This window comes from Ochlerotatus camptorhynchus, unplaced genomic scaffold (assembly GCF_037179485.1).
Source record: "Ochlerotatus camptorhynchus isolate MF236.1 unplaced genomic scaffold, CSIRO-AGI_Acam_v1.1 ptg000010l, whole genome shotgun sequence".
Classification (NCBI taxonomy): Eukaryota; Metazoa; Arthropoda; class Insecta; order Diptera; family Culicidae; genus Ochlerotatus; species Ochlerotatus camptorhynchus.
The window spans coordinates 2,410,631-2,424,397 of record NW_027040502.1 but is presented as its reverse complement, the minus strand read 5'-3'; positions in this window follow the sequence as shown (position 1 = coordinate 2,424,397).

The window sequence follows — 13,767 nt, the reverse complement described above, 5'->3', positions numbered from 1 at the left end:
AGAGCTAGATTTAGTTAGTGTTTAAGTGTAGGATAGGTCATTAGCGTACCTGACGAATCCGCTGTCTTCTCCCTTTTTCGCTGGATACCACTCACTTAACAATGTGAAGGACACTTTAAAATATGGCTCTTGTGCACACGAACGCCTGTAACTTTATGAGGAATGGCGCTCCTCCTTATTCTCATCAACCCCGTTGTAGCTTCTTTGTTGCTGTCTGTGAGGTTGGGGGGGGGGGGGGGGTTGTTATCACCACCTTTGTAAATTTTGACCCACTTCGCCTGCTGGTCTACTCTTCTATCATTTAGTTGTTGTACCCACTGGCTTGCATGCGATTCACCCCACTTATTTTGTACAAAATTCAAATTCTACTAACCTATAACATTTTTAAGAGACACTAAGTACATTTTTACTAACATTTACTAGCCTATAACATTTTTAATAGACAATAGGTACATTTTTACTAACATTTACTAGCCCTACTACTAACCCTAAATTTAATCCAACACCACTTAACTCTACACACTTAGAAATACCTAATTTTACACGTGACGGAATCCATCTTTGACATACAGGATGAGACGTAAACAAATATGTCATGTAAAATTAAGTGCTCCGAGACTGAAAAGTTCGGTACTCGACGAAAAGTACGTTTGATTGAGCTAAGTTTTGCGTCTATTACGACTCAATTTTATGTCAAAAATGACGCTCGTATATGTCAGTCTCAGAGCACCTAAATTTACATGATTTTTTTTAAGTGTGTAGAGACGTGACTGTACACAAAATAAAAGCACAGATAAAAAAATACAACCTATCCGGATTGTCTTTTCATGGTTCACTTCCAGAAGGGGACGGTGACGGCAAGCGAATTCGCGAATTCACCGGTGCAACCCGCTCCCCCTCAAGACGCCTCCGGTGATTCTTCTGGACAAAAATCACCCCTCCCTCCCCTGGATTCTGGAGACAACCACCAGCACTAAACAACAACCCCGATATGTTCTCCGCAGATGGATGGAAATCTTTGTCAACATGACCGGTGCTCTTAGTAACTGCCGTAATAAACCCGAGCAAATCCAAGTTCTCGGTAAGTATATCATCAAGCACATCATCGACGTGGACACTCTAACCGAGACCCACCTAAAGTCCGGCGGCTCTTCTGCCGGGCTTTCCTTAGCTCATTCGGTAAATGCATAGTTACAAAGCAGGACCATGCTGGAGGTGACTGGGTTCCATGCTTGGCATGCATAGTTGTATACACCACCTGCTCATTTGTTAATAACTTTTCTCTCAGTTGTTGAAATTTGTTTTTCTTTATAGTAATTGATAGATAGGATCAGACTTGCAATTGCTCATTACAACTAAAAGGCTATTTTTCGTAATTATGAAACTATAAGAACCAAAAAGAATCATAATTATTTATAAGAAGCAAGAAGAGGCTGTAGAGTTTGTGTATGACATATACATATGATCGCTAATTGCTCGCTCATCGCGTTGCTCATCGTTAGAGCTATTCACTATTGTGACCCTCTGAAAGCTGAATTGACAGGTTTTATGTGGCATACACACACTTTACCTTCTCTTCTTGGATCTCATAAGTAAGAATTATCATTAATATATCTCATAACTTCAAAAATCCGAAAAATAGCATTTTAGCTGTAATGAGCAATTGCAAGCTTGGATAGGATCATACACTGAGGCAATTGGACATAAGAATTTCATAAGATGCACTTATGAATTTTAGCCACAAGAAATCAGTATGAATTTCACTGAATTTGCCTTATGAAAAATAATGTTGACAAAAAAATAATAAATCGGTGCAGACTGGAACCGAACCATGGACGTTGAGATTACGAGGCCCGTGTGTTGACCACTCGTATTTCAACGCTTGGGAAAATCAAATGGTTAAAAGCGTATAATAGCTACCTCATGTTACCCGAAAATCATTCATAAGTCAAGCTTGTGAAATTCATATGTGTTGTTCATAAGTCGAGCCTTATGAAATTCTTAAGTCTATTTGCCTCAGTGTAGTTTACTATAGAAATGCAAAGAATAGGTAAATCTTAACATTTGAATCAGCACCAATGAATTTTTTCAGCCTAATAATTGTTCGGGCTGTAAAATGTATCGGCTTCTCTGGGCATATAGTATGATTGTACTTGTACTACTATTTTTTTTTATCTAGTTCGTTTATTTGGAAGGCTCAATCGCGTTAGCTTTACGGAGCCGATAATTCATTGTTCACTGTGTGTAACAAGATTCACTTAATTCTATGTCTAGTAGGAGTTGGGCCGATTACTCGCGGCTTACTCGAGGTTAGAAGGGTACATTTTCGAAGGATAGGATCAGGGGAGGAGCTTGGGGTAGGGTTTCGTTGTCTCATCAGAGCGTTGTCGCCAGTATGAACGGTAGTGCTGTTCTAGCTTCGTCCGGAGTTCGACCGGCTATGGTGGGTGACCAGTGGGCGACGATGAGACTCATCGAGACGGGGGGACAAGACAAACAAAAACTAATAAAGAGAGACAAAAGACAAAAGGAATTAAATTCTTATACTAGACATTTGAAGAAAAACATAAACGGACTGCATATAGCAGAGATCACGGGTTGCCAACACGTCTCTGATAGGAACATAGGGTTGCCTTCCTTGGGCCTCGAGGGTATTCAAAAGTCGCTCTCTGGCGGCGTCATTATCCGTACATTGCCAAACTGCGTGTTCGATGTCATCGAAACCGTTTCCACACCGACAGATGTTGCTGTCCACGAGGTTTATTCTATTGAGATGAGCATCTAGCGAGTAGTGGTTGGACATAAGTCTACTCATCACGCGAATGAAGTCACGACTTAAGCCCAAGCCTTTAAACCACGCTCTCGAAGAAACATTAGGAATAATTGAATGTAACCACCGTCCAAGATTTCCAGTGTCCCAATCTGTTTGCCAACTCGAAAAGGTACTCTGACGCACTAAATGGTAAAATTCATCGTGTGAAATTTGCCTGTCATACAATTTGCCTTCCGCGCGCCCACCTTTGCGAGAGAGTCCGCCTTCTCATTGCCTGGGATTGAGCAATGTGAGGGGACCCATACAAAGGTAATCATATATGATCTTTCGACCAGCACACACATCTGCTCCCTTACCTTTGAAAGGAAATAAGATGAGTGCCTACTTGTTTTCATCGACCGAATAGCCTCAATGGAACTGAGACTATCCGAGAAGATGAAGTAATGGAAATCATCCCCAATGCGAAGTTGATTGCTGCCAGCTCAGCAACAAAAACGGAACAAGGTTCCTGAAGTTTGCGGAAGGCGCTAGAGTTTTCATTGAAGACACCGAAGCCAGTGGATCCATTGAGACGGGACCCGTCTGTAAAATATCTTTTCATGCAATTGACTTGTTGGTACTTTTCAGTAAAAATACGCGGAATAATAATAATTGATCGGGAATCCCATGAGTTGCTTGTTTCATGGTCAGATCATATTCAATTGAGGAACTGCGATTGGTGAAGTGAACACGGTCTGGAGTATAACAAGGAAGACACATATCTGATGATATGTAGTGGTGGTAGATTCTCATAAATCGAGATTGTGTGTTCAGCCCAAGAATTTCTTCAAAATTAGCAATTATAAGTGTGTTCGTCACTCCGCATTTGATTAGTATTCTGAGAGAGAGCTCCCAGAAACGGTTCTGGAGGGGTGTTACTCCTGCCAGAACCTCGAGACTCATGTTATGCGTTGAGTGCATACAGCCTAGAGCAATACGCAGACAACGATATTGAATTCGTTCCAATTTTATTAGGTGACTTTTTCTTGCCGAGAGAAAGCAGAAAGAGCCGTACTCTAGAACAGAGAGAATAGTTGTTTTATAAAGCGTTATGAGGTCTCCCGGATGAGCACCCCACCATGTGCCGCAAATTGAACGGAGAAAGTTGATCCTCTGCTGACATTTTTGCTTCAAATACGTAATATGGGCATTCCAAGTGCACTTTGAATCAAACCAGACCCCAAGGTACTTGGAAGACAATGATTGGGTAATGTTTCTGCCCAAAAGATTAAGCTGCATTTGGGCTGGCTACCGCTTTCGAGTAAACACTACCAGTTCAGTTTTCTGCGGCGAGAATTCGATCCCTAGATTCATAGCCCAAGAAGACAAGTTATCTAAGGAATTTTGCAATGGTCCTTGCAAGTCCACGGCATGTGGACCTCTTACGGAAACCACACCGTCATCTGCAAGTTGTCCTTGTACTACTATGATTGTAGTCCAAAATTTCTCCACCACGTGTACATTAGAGTAACTGTCAAAGCCAGAGCCAGTCGAGCATCACCTATATCGAGTGTATTGGCAGTGTTGCTAGAAATCACCTAGGCATAGGTTGCCAATGCAGTTTGTTCTGAATCCACTCCTCTCTTACACTAGACCCTCTCTAGTACAAACCATTTGAAGTTTATAAAGAAATTATTGCGTGTTTCACACCAAATTGGACTAATAAGCGCGTTTTCACTCATTAAAAAGTGTGATAAAACTGCAAGTTTACGTCTAATCGTCTTGGTGTCTTCGGTGCACTTATTCCTTATGATGCAAGCAATAAGTGCTTCCAAAACATCAAAACGATTTGACGGAAACGTGCACTTTTATCACACTTTTTGCATTTTTGGGACAGTCCAGTTTCACAGATGCAATCAAAATTATTATTCATTGTTTTTCCTCAGTGCTATGATGCAAAGTTCTACACGGCCAATGAGATCAACCCAAATTTGAGTTTAGTTTATTCATAAATCACAACAAGTGCAGTAGCTCAGCGATGAGTAAATTTGCATAATGTATTCCAGGTTTTCCAGGTTTTTCTATGAAAAAAATCCTGAATATGAGAAAAGTAAGGATCAGTCTATTGGTACTACTCCTAGAATGAATGAAATTTTCGTCAATTTTCCTCATTTTTCGGCAGATTTTTGAAGTTACCCACAGGACAACATGAGGCAACACTTTTGGCCTAAACTGAACCATATTTGGCTTGGTCTCATTGACCGTGTATACCTACTAGACTGATGCATATTTTGACATTTTCGCTCGCTCTTCTCGGTTCCAAATCGAGTCTAGATTAGCCACCCAAGGTTTGAACTGATTTGGTAAGAAACTGACTGGGCACAAACCATTTGAAGTTTATATGGAAATTACTATGGGGAAACCAAACTTTTTCTTCGTAGTCTTCTATCCTTCTTCCATATTGCACCGTTAAAAATTTCTATAGCAATTCTTATGGAAAATTTTCTCAACTACAACTTTGCGCATTATTGTTTTTCAGCCAAACATCAAATTAAATAGTTATTAATTGTTTAATAGATTGATAATCTTATGGCATGATCAAGCAACTGTTTTGTAGGCAACACTGTATTCTGCAGTGTGACATAGTAGCCATGATGTTTTAGCTTTATTATACGCGCCAGAAACACCAATGTTGCCTGCTGAGCAGTTGATTGAGCATGATCATAAGACAATAGTGACTTGAATCATTAATAACTTTTGATTCTTATATTTTATCGAAAAATGGTTTTCATCAAAGTTTTAGCTTTGAAAATTACTACAATTACAGCTATCAACTTTTACAACAGAGCAATAGGGTTAATTAATAGATAGATATGAATACGAAATTTGGGTTTCCCATAGTAATTTCCATATAAACTTCAAATGGTTTGTGCCAAGCCAGTTTCTTACTAAATGACCTCTAATTTTGGAAGGCTAATCACGAACCAAATTGGAACCGTTTGAACACTGTGGAGCGAAAATTTCAAATTTTGCATCAGTCTAATACCTACCTCATTGGAAATTTTCTCAGCTACAACTTTGCCCAAGATCGTTTTTCTGTCTTGACGATCGGCTAGCTATCGGATAGTTATTAATTATTTATGATAGTGATAATCTTATGGCACGATCAAGCAGCTGTTTTGTTTGTGGGCAACACTGTTTTGTTCAGTGTGACATCAAATGGTTTTTGCCAAGTCAGTTCCTTACTAAACGATTTTAAATTTTCGGAGGCTAATCAAGACCCGCATGTCTAGTGTACATGGTAATTCCCTGTACATATTTCATATTTATAATATCGGGATGATGAGTGCGAAATTGATGTTCTATGCCATTTTGAAACCATTGGATTTCCTATTTCCAAAAATGCTTCAAATGCCTTATAAAAACCTTAATTAATCCATCTATGGTGAAATCTGACGCTTCTCACTATAGGAAAAGGGAGAATTTTCCCTACCCGATGATGTTGTTGGTTTGCGTGGTCGTACTTCGGTTCGCGTGTAAAGGGCCTTACAACTTTTGTTTACAAAAGCTTTTGTGCCATTTTCAAATGTTACGCGAGTGACGGCAGTGAAGGGGCGCCTCAGAAAAGTGAGTAGGCAGTGAAAAAGAGCAGTGAATTAATCAATTATTGGTAGAAGTCAGGTCTTGGACCATCCGTAACGTAGAAAAGTGTTAGGAAACCGATTGTGTAGAATAAAGTATACACTGAAAATTTAATATTGGGGAAATGGCTCTAATGTTGGCCTATGGATCTAGGATTAAGCCCATTGCTAAAAATCTGTTATTTATCCATGTTATCTAGATGAACGCGTTATTGGGACGGTGCTAATGGATATTTTAGGTCGCTATTGAAAATTTAGTCGATTGCTGAATTTATGTATGGGCTCAAATAAGTCGGATTTAGGCCGACATTTCATCCATTTTCTCTAGGTAGTGGAAGTTTTGACTGAACCAAACTATAAGTGTTTTCTTACGTCCCGGGTTTGCCACTAGCATGTGCCATGTGTCGCATTTGAGGCTTGAAAATGGGAGTCTCATCCAGTGCACAATGCACAATTCCATCCAATGCTAACAATGAAAGTCATCCGACTCTGCATGTGACTAGACATAACAGCAGGTCCATTGCTCAATTTCTTGACTCTAAACGAAAGGTACAAAGTATGGACACAATTACCTCACTGATGAGCAGGGCTCATTTCCCACCGGGACGTGGTGATAATGAAGAATTTATCGCCTTTCCTAACGATAATCACACGCCGTTTTGCCGTTCTCGTCATCCCTATCCTGGAAAACCAGTCCAATCGATTGCGGGAATGCGGCGATCTCGACGCAGGCGTTTGTGCTGGATATGGTGTGCATAGGTAGATAGCATTGGACCCAGTCGTGGATCTGGATCGATGAGATAGTGAAGTTATAGAAAGAGTAACAGCTGCTGCTGCGCCACCGCCGCCGACGGTAGCGCATTCCTGAAACGCCGATTTCACACGCTTGATGACCGATGACGAGGACGACGGTGCGTGTCATCATAAGCACTCCATTTATCTCCTCATTCTCACTCGTCCGATCGATTCGATCCCAATGTGGCACTACTGTTTCCCTTCGCGCGCCGTTGTGACAAGTGACAAGCTGTCCGGACCACAGGCCTACTTGGATTGGTGCAAAATGAGTAATTCAGAGGAAGCATTGATTTGATTTGGAATAGTTACACTTACAACTAAACGAGTTATACTGTACGGGCACAATTTATCCTTCTCTTCAGCAATGATGGGCAATCGATCTCAGCGCGATCAACAGAGCTGCTATCATTTATTTACATTAGCAGCACATCATATGGGTTCCCCATACCATCCGAACACTCCGAATGGTGGCAGTCAATACACCTACTGCCTTGACTACTGGTTAGTAAGAAACAGGTTCCACGTGCAACTTTCGAGCAACAATTTTGAACGTAAGTTCGGCGCGCTGTTGAGTGCACGCACTGTTGGATACGGATCCGGACGAATCGTGTCGAAATGCCACCAATCATCGCCCAAGTGTGTTCACTGACACAAAGGCCAAGAAAATCGCATGAAAAGAGCAGAGTTGGTAAGATTTGCGACAGCTAATAATTCTAATAAAATTAACAAACCTTCCGTGACATTGAAAAGTGGAATTGAAATTTAAGATTTACGGCGGATTTTTTTTTTTTTCCTTTCTTGAACTCAATTTGGTAACCCAAGCCTCGGTCACTCAGTGTTGATACTTACGGGTGCCGCCTACTTTCCGTGCAAGGTTCTATTTTTATATCTTGCGGGTACCCTAGATTGTGGTTGTTACTTGATACGATAAGCGGCGCCTTTTTATTTGTAGATTTATTTTGGGTTCGACTTCTTATGTTTCACACGATTCATCCCAGTCGGGTGTCAACGAGTCCCGTTATGCCCATTCAGGAGCCAACCGGAGTTGAGACATAGTTACAAGGTGAACTAACTACACATTTACTGCCGGTGGACGCATAGTTATCCCATGTGCTATGGAGTTTCATATACACATGGGACAATTATGCTTCCAGCGACAGTTTAGGACTACATGATATTTGATATTACGGTTACCTGAATCTGATCACGAATATAGGAACGAGATCGATACTATGTATTGTACCGGGCTGCCAGCCAAAATGGAGTGCTGGAGGTAATAAAAGGCAAAGGCAATCCATGACACAGCTGCGGTCAGCTGATTTTTTTGATAATCGAGAAGTTTTGAAAGTTGAGTGTATGGAAGATCCTGCTGAGATCCTAAAAAAACTCGGTTTTAGCACCAGACGACAACGTCGTTTGCCAAGAATTCCGGATGTATTTACCCAGCTAGCAATTTGTCCCAACCCAGCAGAATCTTCCTACTATTTCTCTCCTAAATACATCCAAAGTCCCAAAATTTATTAGTGCTTAATCTATTCCTTCCAATCCTAAAGAAATGATTCCCCAAATTCCTTTGAAATAATTACTAGATGACAGATTTAAAAAAAAATATATTACTAGGCAGTTGCGCAAGCAAACTTGAAAAATTTAAGAAGAATTGATTTTGATTTCCAGTTTGAAAATGTTCGAGGTTTATTCTTACCTGAACGACCCGACTTCTCATTCTCTCCTTCCTTGTGACGTCACTTTTTGTTTGTATAGTTTCTCTCTGTACATGAGTCGACCTAATCTAACCCTTTTCCATCTTCCCCTTCAATAGAGCTTTTTGACGTTTAATCGCTGCACCCCCGGAAAAAATAACCATACAATTAACATAAAATAAGATACAATCACAACATAATTCATTGCCAACAATCGATCCTATTGTACGTATGTACATTAGACTGATGCAAAATTTGAAATTTTCGCTCCACAGTGCTCAAACGGTTTCAAATCAGGTCCTGATTAGCCTCCCAAAATTTAAACTAATTTGGTAAGAAACTGACTTGGCACAAACTATTCGAAGTTTATATGGAAATTACTATGGGAAAACCAAACTTTTTGTTATTTGTCTTCTACCCATTTTCCATATTGCTCTTTCAAAAATTTCTATAACTATTCTTACGGGAAATTTTCTAAGCTACAGAATATCGTTTTTCATCCAAATGTCAAATTAAATTGTTATTAATTGTTTAAGAGATTGATAATTTTATGGCATGATCAAGCAGCTGTTCTGTATGCAACACTGTAGTCTGCAGTGTGACATAGTAGCCATGATATTTGTGCTCTATTCTTCTCACCAGAAACACCAATGTTGCCTGCTGAACAGTTGAATGAGCATAATCATAAGACATCAGTGACTTGAATCATTAATAACTTTTGTTCCTTACAATTGATTGAAAAGTAGTTTTCAACAAAGTTATAGCTGAAAATTTGCTACAATTACTGTTATCATTTTTAAAAGCATAGTGATGTGCTGAATTGTTAGATAGATATGAACAATAACATAAGTTTTCCCATAGTAATTCCCATATAAACTTGAAATGGTTTGTGCCAAGTCAGTTTCTTACTAAAGTAGTTCAAGTTTTGGGAGGCTAATCAGGACCCAATTTGGATCCGTTTAAGCACTGTGGAGCGAAAATTTCAAATTTTGCATCAGTCTAATGTACATCATACAAGTAAATTTAAAATATTGTTATTTTAATAGATCTACAATACGTCCTATGTAGTATGAATTTTCAACAATAGAAAAACAATAAAATTAATGATACATGGCTCATGTTTGTTCGGGAAAAAGTGATTTTTTATACGGTTAAGATATATAACACCCCCTTTGTTCTTTTGTAGATTTCTCATCATTCTTTGCTCGACTGTCGAGCTGTTCAGTCCGTATATTCGCTCGAGTTCTCGATTCGATTTGGTTTCGTTTTGTGCTGTCGCGTTGCGCCGTGGAAGTGTCGCCACCTTCTCGCATTCTGGCAAGTTTAATTGAACTTGCAAACACGAAACAAATGGTGCGTAAACGTGCCAATGAGCCAGCAGCGGGCCCTTCAAAGAAGGTGCTAATCAAGCCCAGTGCGTCGCAGGATGACGCCGGAAAACGAATTCTGCAAGCCAACCAGTATGCAGTACTATCGGAAGAAAATGGCGATGGTGACGCCGTTCCCATTGCAAGACGAGAGCGGATTCCCCCGCTTTTCACGCCGGTGAAGGATGTTGCCAAGCTGGGTGCTGAACTGCCAAAACACAAGCTGCTGCCTCGCTTCAAGCTTTGCAGCATCGGTACCAAAATCATGTGCTCCAACCTGGAGGAGTACAAACAAATAGGAAGTTTCCTGAAGAGCAACAACGTGGACTTCTTCACACATGATCTGCCATCGAGCAAGCCACTGAAGGTGGTTTTGCGTGGATTACCGTCGTTCGAGGCGACTGCGGTGAAATCCGAGCTGGAGCGGTTCGGGCTCAAGCCTGAGGCAGTGTACCCGCTGAACCGGCGTCCCAACCAAAACACCAGCTTCCGTGATCAGTTGTTCCTGGTGCATTTCACGAAGGGATCCACCAGTCTTGCGGCTCTGAGATCCAATATCCGGGACCTGTTTCAGGTCATCATCAGTTGGGAGCATTACAAACCCCAACATCGTGATGTAACGCAGTGTATGAACTGCCTCTCATATGGCCATGGCACCAAAAACTGCCACATGAAGACAAACTGCGACAGGTGTGCTGGAACTCACTCAACTGCGTCCTGTGAGCAAGTCGATGACATCGAGCCAACGTGTGTCAACTGCGGTGGAAACCACCAAGCCTCCAATCGCGGATGTCCCAAGCGAGTGGAGTTTATTAATATCCGTCGGAAGGCCACAATCAACAACCAGCTTGGTCGCCTTCGTAATCATCGTTCGCCTCCTGTACTCACGGAAGTCCAGTACCCAGCTCTCCAGCCCCGTCGACATGTTCCGAACCTAGCACCGCTTTCGCTCAACAACCAACAAGCCAATCCTGCGAGTATCCAAATGGTTCCTAACAGTCGGACAGTTCAGCATCGTCTCGCTGCTGCTGCGGCCCAGCCAATTCCTGGTTCATCCACCGCCCCTGGTTTATCATACGCTGGTGCTGTCTCAGGTGAATCTGCCGACGATTCTCCGTTCACCTTGGAGGAACTTGTGACGCTCGTGGCCGAGGTCATCATCATCATGCGCACCTGCAAGACTCGATCTGAACAGCTTCATGCTGCCTTGTCACTCGTCACCAAGTATGGACCGTGAAGATATAAAAATTGCAAATTGGAACGCTTGCTCACTAACGAACAAGCATAGAGAGCTACTCGATTTCCTCAACACCAAGGAGGTCGACATTGCTGTCATCGCCGAGACGCATTTGAAACCCGAACTGAACATATTCCTTCGCGACTTTCAGCTTGTCAGACTTGATCGCACCTGCTCTGGAGGTGGAGGAGTGGCTATCGCTGCAAGACGTAACATCAGTTACCGGCTGCTACCAAACTTCCAGCTGAAAACAATTGAAGCCATCGGAGTGGAGGTGAGCACATCACTTGGCCCAATCACCATCATCGCGGTCTACTGCCCCAAGCAAACCAACATCAGGGACGGGTCGTCAGTGGCCCTCCGGAAAGACATCATCAAACTCACCCGGAGGAGCGGGAACTTCATTATCGCTGGCGATCTGAACGCAAAACACCAAGCTTGGGGCAACGGTCGGAGCAATAGAAACGGCATCATTCTCAATGAAGACCTGCAAGAGGGCCACTATACCATCTTGGCCCCGGACTCTCCCAGCCGGTTGAGTCGGTCTGGGGTCCATGCGACCATCGACATCTTCGTAGGCAACATGGGACACAACGTCTCGCAACCTGTGGCATTCCAGGAGCTGAGCTCGGACCACTACCCTGTGGTGGCCGAAGTTGGATCCTCGGTTAACCGATTCGAAGCTTCCCGGCGCAACTACCATCGAGTCAACTGGGTGCAATATCAACACTGCGTCGACACAGCCATCGACTACGATGTCCAACCGGGGACGTCCGAAGATGTTGACCGGTGTATACAAACCATCGAGGAGGCGATTTCCCGGGCCAGGGAACAACACGTACCAGTATCCAGACAGGTGAGTAACACTCTGAACCTTGACAGCCCTACCAAAGATCTCATTAGACTCCGTAACACCATTCGTAGGCAGTACCAGCGTACTGGCCTGCCTAACTTGAAGACCAATTCTAATCGATTAACAAAGATCATTCAGGCTAGGTTGGTGGATCTCAGAAATAACGATTTTGCTAGCAAGATCCGCTCTCACCCAGATTGTGCTAAGCCCTTCTGGAAACTTACAAAAAATCTTAAAAACAAGCCTAGGCCCATTCCCCCACTGACCCCACTGGATCGTCCCGGCGACCCAGTGGTTCATCTGATAACTCCTGAAGAGAAGGCTGTCGCGATAGGTCAACACTTCGTCAGCTCCCATAATCTCGGACAAAACATCGTCAGCCCTCATGAATCTTAGGTTGCTAAAAATGCAACCAATCTTCTTCAGATTCCTAAAATTTTTCCAGAGGAATCCGAGATTACGGCTGACGAACTGTTGGCCTATATCAAATCATCTAAAAACATGAAGGCCCCAGGTTTCGACAACATCCTGAATCTGGAACTTTAACACTTGAGTTTCAGATTCTACAACCATCTGGCTCTGATTTTTAATCAGTGCCTCAGACTTGGCTACTTCCCCTCGTGTTGGAAGTTAGCTAAAGTCATACCCATCCGGAAACCTGGGAAGGATCCGTCCTCTCCTTCAAGTTATCGACCAATCAGCCTTCTCTCAGGGTTGTCAAAACTGTTCGAAAGAGCACTGTACCACCGGCTCCTAACATCTGCCGATGAAAACAACTTGTTACTCGAGGAACAGTTTGGTTTTCGGAAAGGTCGTTCGACCGTCCACCAGCTGACTCGAGTAACAAACATCCTCAGACGGAACAATTCTGTTTCGAAAACATCTGCCATGGCGTTGTTGGACGTTGAAAAAGCGTTCGACAATGTCTGGCATGATGGCCTGGTGTTCAAATTGCAGCAGTACGGTCTTCCAATCTTCCTAGTGAAGATAATAAACAACTATCTATTAGACAGAACGTTGCGAGTCTCTCTGAATGGCATCACATCGGATGCTTTCAACATCGGTGCCGGGGTTCCACAAGGAAGCATCCTTGGCCCCATCCTATGCAACCTGTTCACCTCCTGTTCGCAGATGACACATCCATCGTCTACAAGGGTAGGGTCATCGGAGGTCTGACTGCCAAACTTCAGAGAGGTCTGGACGTCCTGTCTGAATATTTCAACAGCTGGAAGATCCGTATCAACGCGGCAAAGACCCAGGTCATTATCTTTCCACACTCTAAATCTCCTAGACATGTTCCGTCGGAGAATAACAAGATCTGCCTGAACGGCACAGTGTTTCGGAATGGTCCAAAGAGGTCGTGTACCTCGGGCTAACACTAGACAGCAAGCTTCTTTTCAGGGAGCACGTTGACAAAACAAA